At 31.5% G+C, this 10,788-nt stretch overlaps 1 pseudogene; it reads right to left on the bottom strand.

Annotated features, from left to right (window-relative positions):
- On the bottom strand, positions 1 to 5,774 carry LOC130828514 (uncharacterized; annotated as a pseudogene).
- Positions 5,775 to 10,788: the final 5,014 nt, after the last annotated feature.

The raw sequence follows: 10,788 nt of genomic DNA, 5'->3' as shown, positions 1-10,788 counted from the left end.
TCAAACAATGAGAGAAGATGGAGGAAATGAAAAAAGAACTTCTGAATTATTATTCTGTAATAAAGAGTACACAAAACATCATATAAATAGTAGGACACAAGAATCAAGATCCTACATGAAAATAACTCTAGCTAAACAAAACGATAAATGTAGTAACAAAAATTGATGATGTGACAAAGCACACTATCATTCATTCTCAATAACCTATGTGGTGGTTCGTGATTGATGGGAGATTTGGCTAAACCCTAATCCTCAATTTGATTAGAAATTGAACTCAAGGAACTAAAGATCTGTCGAACCTAAAATAAGATATATGTCGTGAATACGTTTTTAGATTGCGAATTACAATTAGTATTTGAGGTTAGCAAATTAATTTGATATTCCTACTTCCTTTATTTTGATTTCAAAAAGATGTCTTTGTATCATTGAACCCAAATCTTGATTAAAGGTCCCAAAATCAAAGACATTCAACCGAATCCTAGTTTCTACCTATATATATATATATATATATATATATATATATATATATATATATATATATATGTGGAAATAAAAAGCAGGTAATGAAGAAACTTCATGTTCTCTTTAAATGTTATCGTTCCCTAGTGTAAAGACATCAATTCATATCAAGTGATTATTGTTACTAGATTTTTGAGTTAACCTTTAAAATGAATGTGCTTATTCCTTGCTAAGTAGATTGGAGTTGGTTTAAAGGAGCTGTTTGAAGGAGTAGTTAACCTTTAAATGAATGTGCTAAGACATCATTTTACTTATTTTGGTTTGGATCTCAGTTATGCTGCCGTGTTGGAGCTGTTGAAAGTTAATGTGTATGTTCTACTAATTTGAAGATGTTTAACAAGAATGTTGGTTTAGTATTTGATTAATTATAGGCTTATGAAAATTATATTATTAATTAGTTTTAACATGGTATAATAACGTATTAAGGCTCTATAAACTTAGGTTGATTTAAATGTCAAGGTTGAAGCAAATAAAAGGGTTAAGTTAATTAATTACTATCCAAGGATATATTGCCAATTAATTTTATTATCTGATTAAACACAAACATGAATACATATTTGGTATTGATTTTTGGTGTCTTTAAAGCATCTCAAGCAAATGGTTCACATACCATTGAACTATCATCGACTTTGTAATATGCTTGTTTTACTGTAGTTAATGAAGGAACAACCTTGCAGTTGCAGGAAATATCAAGGAAAATGAAATTTTGAAGAGGAATGAATATCAAGCAAAAGCCAACAGCAGGTAGTAACGTATTCTAAATGAGAGGATCTTGATTTCATGATCAACTTTGTAATATTCTTTCGTGCTGCTGTAGTCTCAACACCTATAAGCGTGACTGATAACCTATAAGTGTGGCTAAAAGATACTATTAGCCATTTTTATTAGAAACTTTAGCCACACTTATTAAGCGTGCCTCGAAATTTACCAACACAAGCAAAGACCACGCTTAATTAAGCGTGGCTAATTGTATCAGCCTCACATATTATCGTGCCTAACTGCATTTTTATGCGTAGGTAGATGCAACAATTTTTGTAGTGTCTATTTATTACTCAGCTCTATTTTTGGCAAGTATTGTTATTTGTAGGTAATTCTCATGAGGACACGACGCCATTTAATTTTCTATTTGTATAGGGGTGATTTTTTGGAGTAATTTTAACCACTTTTTTTCGACCCTTTATTTGGAAGGGTATATATGGATATGAATTGTTCGTTACCTTCCGCCATCCAGACTTTATTTTCAAAGGAAAATTAGATTTATGACTATGACTATAACTATATAAGATCTTTTCTTAGTTTGAGCAAGTATCGCTTTATTTATTTATGCAAAATTCAGACTTCAATTTTCACCTAACTTAGCCTTCCTTTAACCAATGGCTTGTAAACTTTATAAAATAAATTATTTAAAAGTGTACCACATTCACTTACCAACTAAAATATTTTCTATCCCTAATTATGAAAGATTACCATTATTTTAGAAAATACTAAACTATTAATAGGTAATTATATTGCATTTTTTCCAAAAAGTATTTTATCTATCAATGCATGATTAAATATATCAACTACATCTTTATAATTCACTAACATTTATTCTTATATAATTCAGATTTTGTATCACCTGAACAATCAACAACCCACTAATTAACCAAATGCATCATATATATATATATATATATATATATATATATATATATATATATATATATATAGTCGTTGTAAGAAGTTTCAATAGAACATGCAATATAATTATAAAATTATATCAGTAGACTTTCAATTTCTCTTGATCTGAATAATAAACTTAAAGTTAACGGCAGTACCTTGTCCTGTCCATGTGCCCTTTACACTGAGGATACTTCCACTACAAAAATATTTGCATTCTACCACACTTAACTCGGGACATTAGGATTTTTTTAGATTCTTAATGTAAAATTTTTATTTTGCGTCTTATTTATTGTAAATATATTTATTAATTTAATATATTTTTTTTTATTAATTTTTTTATATACGAGAGAAAGAGGAGATCTTATACTGCAGATCACCTCGCACACTCTCAAAAACCCCGATTAGGAAAATACGCTTTAATACCAACTATAATACTTTGACCACCCATATTTGATTGGAAATTACCGACCACTTTAGCGATCATTTCACGACTAAAAGTACTTGGGCACCGATGCATTTATGGGTCGTTTGTTTTTAGGGAATGAATATTGCAAGACTTATCATGGGACTTGAAAGCGAGACTTAAAAAAATGTTTCATAACTTTGTTTGATTAGGGTTAAGGGATAAGAGTAGAATAAAAAATCAATTGAAAAAGAATATAAAATTATAAGTTTAACTATATATGCTCATTCTACTCTTCTTTGCTTTGGATAATGACAAATATATCATTTTTGAGTGGATCTAGCGTGTAGTCATTAAATTCAGTTCATATCATTTAAGTTATCCAAAATAAAATTAAATAAGTTATGTAGATATACCCTGAGTGAGTTGGTTAGTATATCATCTATCACATGAGTTATTAGAGTTTGAAACCTAAATGATGCATTTTAAATAAAAAAATTGACATAGCTTTTTTTTTCGGATGCGCTATTGATGATATCATTTCATATAACCATTAACAAATTACTTTTCATTGATAGAGAACAATTTTAATTTATATGATACGGGTTATGAACTAATTTAGTAAAGGATATCCTAGAATTTGGACAACTATGAAATTCTCCTAGAAGGAGAATAATCAGGAAAAGATTATAACAAAAGATTACAAAAATACAATGAAGATAGTTTAAGATAACAAATTCTTGTGAGAGACGTTTTTTTTGAGAGACCATTTTTAATTGGGTTGCTTATTATATATCTTGTAAAATATAGGCATTAAAAATGATGTAAGTAGACATATAAGATATTGAAAGTAGTTATCAAAGATACGGAAAGTAAGCATTAAGGATAATGTAAGTAGGCATTAAGAATATAGTAAGAAAACGTTAATGGATTGGGCTTGAGATACGTCTATCAAAGAGACGATCTCTCAAGAGAATAGCTGTCAAGATAATGAGTCCAACAAGTCTTGTATAAGACCGTCTCACCGTGAGATGGACCCATATAAGTAGCCCAATTGATGCTTTTTTAAAAAAACAACTGATTAAGTAAGTTAGAAACAATTTTTTTTGTTCAGTTTTTTTAAATTAAACATTGAATCAGCTCATATTAAGTTATCTCATGATAAAACAATTTTAATAAAGAATACTACTATCTTTTTTTTCATACCCCTCAAAATGGGCCGTGAATTAGAAAGCCCAATTTTTGATTATCCAAAGGTACTGAAATTTAGTCCGAGAAAGAGGTTTTGTTAAGGCATCTACTAGCTAGTCTTGCGCTAAGAATTTAGATATTGGACACTCGAAGTATCCTTTTTCATCATGTTCACGTAGCTGTTATTGTTATCAAAGTAGACAACTGGAGTTTGAGATGAATAGTTGTGAATAGTTGCCACGTTCAATGAGGCAATTGCAAATCCATAACAATTCAGTTGTCCTAGCAACACTAGCGCGATATTCTGCTTCGTGGTGGACCGTGCTCGTGTTCGTTGTTTGACAAGGACACTATTGAAACAAAAAAGTTTTTATAATATGTTGTCCGTATTGTTACAGTTATGTCCTAAACAAAATAAGTAAACAACTATTTACTTTTCTCGTAATTTTTATGATTAAATTTTCCTCACAATAAATAAAAGAAAGAATCTATAATTCCTTCTTAATATACTTAAAGAATATATTAGCAAAATGAATATTATATTGAAAACTCGCAAGTCAATTTGTTACCAAATTTGAATAGCTTAAAAGTTTAATACGTTAATATGGGACCTTGTTTATATCCTGATTATAAATATTAGAATAAAGTTGGAGCCCATTGTTTCACAGTAATGATCATCGATTAGCAAGGGAAAAATGAACTATCGTTTAGGGCCTCAATTTTAGAGCCTAAAAAATTTTATTTTCCTTATATGGTTGATATCAACTTGAATTGAATTTAGATATAATTTACATTTTTCTCATAGTAATATGTGTTATTAGTACTTTTTTTATAAAGTAGTTAAAAAATATCAACAATAAAAAACAAAATGTGTATATATTTATTACGCCTTAAGTTTTTAGAGGGTCTTTTATCTTTTGCTCAAGGGCCCATAAATAAATGTGACGGCTATATTTATATCATCATCATCATCATCCAACCCAGTATAATCCCGCACATAGAAAAAAGTATGGACAGGGTTTGGGGAGGGAAGGACGGTGGCAACTCATACCCATAGAGAAGAGCGCGGCCAAAGGAGTCCCCCGACTTGAGAAAGATACGGAGACGTAGCTACATGGGAAAAATGACTTGTAAAAGAAAAAAGTAAACCCACCTACAAAATAAAAGCTGACAAAAATACTAATAAAAGAAATGAGAGGAGCAGGATGGCAAGAACCTACGAAGACATCATTAATCTTAAATATGGATATGATGCCTCCAACTACCCCTATCCTTAGTCAGGCCCTCGGAGAAGTTTAGCTTCCGCAAGTCAACTTTTATCTGCTCATCCCAAGTTCTTCTGGGTTTTCCTCGAGTCCTCTTACCCTCTACTATAATGCTTTCTACTCTCCTCACAGGGGCGGCGAGAGTCTTTCTCTGCACATGTCCAAACCATCTCATTCTATTTTCGCACATTTTTCCAAAAATAGGGGCTACTCCTAGTTTGTCTCTAAACTCTTGGTTCCTAATTCGATCCATCAATGTGTGCCCACACATCCTCCTCAGCATACGCAGTTCTGTAACTTCCATCCTATGTCAAAAAACTTCTTAACAGGCCAACATTCAGTCTCATATAGCAGAGCAGGCCTGATAGCTGTCCGGTAGAATTTTCCTTTTAACTTGGTTGGAAATTTCCTATCACATAGCACCGCGGTGGCTGCACGCCACTTGATCCAACCCGCTTGTATGCGTTGGTTTATATCTCCGTCAATCTCTCCATCCCTTTGAATGATCGATCCCAAATACTTGTACTTGGTCGTACATATAACAATTGCTTCTCCAGTAGACACCTCTGGTTCACCTACCGGTGCTGTCCCACTAAAGTCACATCGCAGATACTCAGTCTTCGTACAACTAATGCGCAACCCTTTAGCTTCTATAGCATCCCTCCACTCATCCAATTTATTACAATCTCCTCTCTAGTTTCTGCTACCAGCACTATGTCGTCCACGAAAAGCATGCACCATGGTATCGTCTCCCAAATAGATTGAGAAATCTCTTTCATAGTGACAGTAAAAATAAACGGGTTTAGAGCCGATCCCTGATGTAGGCCAACTTTAACCAAAAAGGTTTTGTTATCCCCACCGGTGTTTGAATGTTAGTCGACACTCTGTCATACATATCTCGTATAGTTTCAATGTACACTGAAGAAATACCTTCATACTATGAATGTACAAATTCAATGAAATAAATATGTTAATACGTAAAGTGTCAATTTTTCAAAATAATATATTGAATATTAAAAGTAAATATTTTAAGTATAAAAATACATGTTTATGTAATTCATTTGAAATATTTAATTTAATTTAGACAATTTCTTATTTGATATTATCTCATGTTAAGACACTTTAGACTATGAATTTGATACCAATAAAATGAGCCACACAATTGTCAAAATCAAAAGCCATTCCCGTGGTTACTCTTGTGAGAGATCATTTTTAAAGAGAAGACCTTAAAATAAAAAGTTCACATTTTTATTTTCTCCTTGATTTATATTAATTGGGCTATTTAGCCCATATATCTAATACGTCTCTTGGAGAGACCGTCTCTCATAACAATTTGCGTTGATCTAACACTAATTTTTAAATGAGACGTCTCACGGTGAGACCATCTCTATTGGGCTGGGCTAATATACATTTTTTGTCTTAAAATGATCACTTATAACGTTAAAGTGATCATTTATAATTTTAATATAATTAGTTTTTATAGTCTTAGAGTGATTACTTATAACCATAAAACGATTATTTATAATCTTAAAGAAATCAATTGAAGAAATGGATTATTATATGAACCCGTCTCATGGTAAGACAGTCTCATATAAGACTGTTGATCTAAATAGGAGCTGTAGGAAATGGGCCCGTGATAGAAATGTCATGTGCTGTGGACCAGCCCAAGAGGCCCACTTTTAGCAATAGACGGTACCAACTTTTCACTTTTCTGCACCTCCCTTTGTCTTTGGTCTCTGTGTCTGTTAATGGTTCATTTTTTTTTGCTGCATTTTTATCGTGTCGGTAGATATTTTGCTTCCTAACGTAACCCAAATTATGAGATGGACTATATCTACAATTTAATTTTCCAACCATCATTTTAAAACTATAAAAAGTGATCGTTTTTAATTTTCAAGGTTATTAGTAGTTATTTTAAATTATAATTACTTTAAGGCTATAAAAATCATTTTAAATTATAACTTTTTAAGATTATAATTAGTCATTTTAAAATTGTAAGTAATTAATTTTAAAATTATGATGACACTTTAAAATTATAAGTATAGATTGGGTTAGCTTAATGAAATGATCTCACTATTAAACCGTCTTATTTGAAAATTGGTGAAATTATTTTTCTTTCACAGCAAAATCATTTATATCGTTAATGATAATATTAATAAGTTAAAAGAAGAATTACAAATGAAGGTTAAGTATAGGAAAGTGAGGAGCTAATTAGAGAGTACTTAAGCAAGGTGTAGCTCTTTACAATGAGACTTAGGCATACAAATAACTTAGAGTTGTAGGAATATATACTTCCTCTGTTCAGTATTACATGCTACATTAGCATGGGCACAAATATTAAGGATTCTGATCATATACAATGTAGGTTACTGTTCACTTTACAGGATATTAATATTTTATTGTTGTTACTTTTAAAAGAAAAAGGAAAAATAGTTTAGATAAGAAACGTAATTTTAGATTAAGTTAGATTTCAGTTTCATTTCCCCCCAAAAAAAGATTTTCCCACCCAAATATTAGAATTCCCTCCAATATTACAAATTTTCAGCAAAAGTAAAAACTTATACACAAACGTTAACATTAATTTTTCAACACATTTGATCTGTCTATAAATAGATCAAACTGTGTATGAAACCAAATCAACACTTCTTTATTTCATTTTCTTCATTTGCTGTCCTCCCCTTTTAAATTGTTCATAAGCATTTGGATCCAATTCTATTTCTTTCATCAATTATACAAAACCAACAACAAGCAATCAAAAATAGCAAATGGCTGAGGTTCAAATTCAAGAAGAGGAACTCATTGATCCTGATATTGAGGTATTTATTTCTTACTTTGAAAACCTTAATATAGATTCTGAATATGACATTTATGATGAGTACACAAGTGAGAATTATGGAAATATAGATGTCAGTTTGAGTTTAGAGGAACCCATAAGCCATATTCAATCATTAACACAGGAGGAAACAGAAACTGAACCGAACCAACAGCAAACATTAAGACAGCAACCAGTAGGTAGTAAGAGGGAACTACCAGTTCAGACCAGAAAGTTAATTGTACAACAGTTAACTACTTTGTCTAAAGAACCAGATAGACGTTTGCCACGGGGTACAATTAAAACAATTGCATTGCAACATAACACATCTAGGTGGACAATAGCAAGGCTATGGGAATCAGCCAAAACATCAATGCAAAATGGCATTGTAATTGATGTTAATAGTAGAAAAAGGGGAAGAGTTGGTAGGAAACCAAGAGTGTTTGACATGAATTTGCTTAATGCTGTACCAATTGAAAAGAGGACCACAATTAGAGCAATGGCCTCTGCATTAGGCATTGGTCATTCACAAGTTTATAGAATGATGAAATCCGGTAATATTAGAGCACACACAAATTCAATTAAACCAAAACTTTCTCATGACCACAAAATGAGAAGAATCAACTTCATTTTATCCCAAATAATACCACCCACTATAGATAATATACCAAAATTCGGACTTATGTATAATGTCGTGCACATAGATGAAAAATGGTTCTACATGAGTAGGGCAACACAGAGGTATTATTTATTCCCTTGGGAAGAGGAGGAACCATATAGATGTGTGCAAAATAAAAATTTCATAGGCAAAGTGATGTTTATAGCAGCTGTTGCAAGACCTCACATTAATTCAGCTGGTGAAGTGTTGTGGGTTGGGAAAATAGGAATTTTTCTGTTTACAGAAACTTATTATGCAATGAGGAGGTCAGAAAACAGACCAGCGGGTACAGCACAATTACGAGCAATAACAAGAGTTACACGCGACGTTCTACGAGACAAACTAATCACTGAAGTCCTACCAGCAATAAGATCATTAGTAATAGTGTAACACCCTGGCCCCTCGGAACGCTGGTGACTACTCATGGAGACTGTAGACTGGCCACACAAACCAACACAAGTCTTTTCAGCGCACTTTGGCCTCACTCGTGCGCACCCGGGAAAACTTCGCAGGAGGTCACCCATCCTAAGATTGCTCTCCACCAAGCACGCTTAACTGTGGAGTTCTTAGCAAATGGGCTCCCTAGAAAAGAAGATGCACCTTGTTGACATGAGTAGTCTATCAATCATTTTTCAAGCTAAACCTGGGGTATTACAAATAGACATTAAAAAAAACAGATTAGATCAAAGTTTAAAAAAATCAGAATAAGAACATGGATGAGAGTCATTAATCAAAACAGATCTCATCAACTACTAGAACCAGATCATCGTTTTCGTAATTTAAAACAAACCAAAACCAGAATCAAATAAATAACAGAATCAATATCATAAACAATTTAAAATAAACATGAGAAAACAAAAAAAGAGATCAGATCCAACATTAAATAAATCGAAATAAGAACAACATGCAACAATATCATAAATCAAACCAGATCTGGTGAAGGACTAAAAGCAGATCATGATTTTGGGATTAAAAACAGCTCAAAAACATAATCAAAAAAATAACAAAATCAATATCATAAAAGTATTAAAATAAACATTAAATAAAAAAAACAGAGAAGATAAAAGTTTAAAAATATCAAAAAAAGAACATGCAAGAGAATCATTAATCAAAACAGATCTCATCGAATGCTAGAAGCAGATCATCGTTTTCGTAATTTAAAACAAACCAAAACCAGAATCAAATAAATAACAGAATCAAAATCATAAACAATTTAAAATAAACATGAGAAAACAAAAAAAGAGATCAGATCCAACATTAAATAAATCGAAATAAGAACAACATGCAACAATATCATAAATCAAACCAGATCTGGTGAAGGACTAAAAGCAGATCAGGATTTTGGGATTAAAAACAGCTCAAAAACATAATCAAAAAAATAACAAAATCAATATCATAAACGTATTAAAATAAACATTAAATAAAAAAAAATAGAGAAGATAAAAGTTTAAAAATATCAAAAAAAGAACATGCAAGAGAATCATTAATCAAAACAGATCTCATCGAATGCTAGAACCAGATCATCGTTTTCGTAATTTAAAACAAACCAAAACCAGAATCAAATAAATAAAAAAATCAAAATCATAAACAATTTAAAATAAACATGAGAAAACAAAAAAAGAGATCAGATCCAACATTAAATAAATCGAAATAAGAACAACATGCAATAATATCATAAATCAAACCAGATCTGGTGAAGGACTAACATAATCAAAAAATATAACATAATCAAAATCATAATCATATTAAAATAAACATGAAAAAAAAACAGAGCGGATCAAAGTAAAAAAATATCAACATAAAAACAACATGCAAGAACATCATTAATGAAAACAGATCTGATAAAGTACTAAAACTAGATCATGATTTTCGGATCAAAGCATACCAGATGAAAGCAAAGAGTATAAAGAATATACCAGAAGAACTAGAGAAAACCAGATCTAAACCCTCTTTTCGTCAAATATAGTGAAAGAAAACCGAAGAAATGAAATTAGATTCAAAGCCAAAGAATTGAAATCACAAACAAAGGCAAAGAGTTTGAGTTTTCTGAGATTGGTTAGAGAAAGAGAGAATGAGAGAGAGAGAGAGGGGGAAACGGCAATGGACGGGTAATGAGATTAGGGTTGGGAGTGGGTAGGGGTTAGTTTATATAGGAAATTAATCAACGGTTAGATCAAGGCCAATCAAAATCCAACGGCTGATATCAATCCCACCATTAATATTAAGAAGTTGGGAAGGTGGGTTTAAATGGGAGAAATAATTAATTGAGATAGTGTAT

This window comes from Amaranthus tricolor, chromosome 12 (assembly GCF_026212465.1).
Source record: "Amaranthus tricolor cultivar Red isolate AtriRed21 chromosome 12, ASM2621246v1, whole genome shotgun sequence".
Classification (NCBI taxonomy): domain Eukaryota; kingdom Viridiplantae; phylum Streptophyta; class Magnoliopsida; order Caryophyllales; family Amaranthaceae; genus Amaranthus; species Amaranthus tricolor.
This window is presented reverse-complemented; position numbering and strand designations above follow the sequence as displayed.